The sequence below is a fragment of the Otolemur garnettii genome, unplaced genomic scaffold (genome assembly GCF_000181295.1).
Source record: "Otolemur garnettii isolate 467f Iridium unplaced genomic scaffold, OtoGar3 scaffold00115, whole genome shotgun sequence".
NCBI lineage: Eukaryota > Metazoa > Chordata > Mammalia > Primates > Galagidae > Otolemur > Otolemur garnettii.
The window spans coordinates 5,438,866-5,439,948 of record NW_003852510.1 but is presented as its reverse complement, the minus strand read 5'-3'; positions in this window follow the sequence as shown (position 1 = coordinate 5,439,948).

The window sequence follows — 1,083 nt, the reverse complement described above, 5'->3', positions numbered from 1 at the left end:
TTTTTTCCCTTTTCTTGCTCTTGAAAGCACAAAATAACACTGTCCACATTTAATATTATTTTTGTTTTTATTAATTTTTTTTTAAGAGACAGAGTCTCCCTTTGTTACCCTCGGTAGAATGCTGTGGCGTCACAGCTCACAGCAACCTCCAGCTCTTGGGCTTAGGCGATTCTCTTGCCTCAGCTTCCTGAGTGAGTAGCTGGGACCACAGGTGCCCACCACAACACCCAGCTTTTTGTTGTTGTTGTTGCAGTTTGGCTGGGGCCAGGTTTGAACCCGCCACCCTCAGTATATGGGGCCAGCGCCCTACTCGCTGAGCCACAGGTACCACCCTAATATTATTTTTAAAGAGACACTTTGGGTGGCACCTGTGGCTCAAAGGAGTAGGACACTGGCCCCATATATCAGAGGTAGCAGGTTCACATGCAGCCCTGGCCAAAAACTGCGATAAATAAATAAATAAATAATAAAATAAAAGAAATAAACATGACTTACAGTTTAATTTAGAAAAGATTATCAGGCATTTGAGTAAAATAAATACAAACCATCTGCAGTCTAAGCTGGAGTTGCTATTAATTATCATTACTAAGACTTTCCTCTCTAAAGACATCATTCTTTGTGGTTCCACCTGTATTTATGTTAATTCTGTTTCTTCAATGAGTGTTTTTTTTTTTTTTTGAGACCGAGTCTCACTATGTCACCCTTAGTAGAGTGCCACGGCATCAAAGCTCACAGCAACCTCAAACTCTTGGGCTTAAGTGATTCTTTTGCCTCAGCCTCCCAAATAGCTGAGACTATAGGTGCCTGCCACAATGTAACCTTAATGTAACTTTGAATGCCATTGATTTATGCTTGAAGAAACCTTTCCAGAGTCCACATGAAGGGATATTCTCTTGAGGACACTCCTAAATGATTAGAAAGCTAATCACGCAGGAGGCAGACCCTGAGGGCAGAGTCTGATTATCTCTGGAATTTCCTGGAAGGGACCTGGGGAAGGGAGAATCAAGGTAAGTTAATGTGCATTTTTAGCTGAAGGTTACATCTGCTCTCTCCAGATAAATAGTGGATTAAGTTTTAAGATTA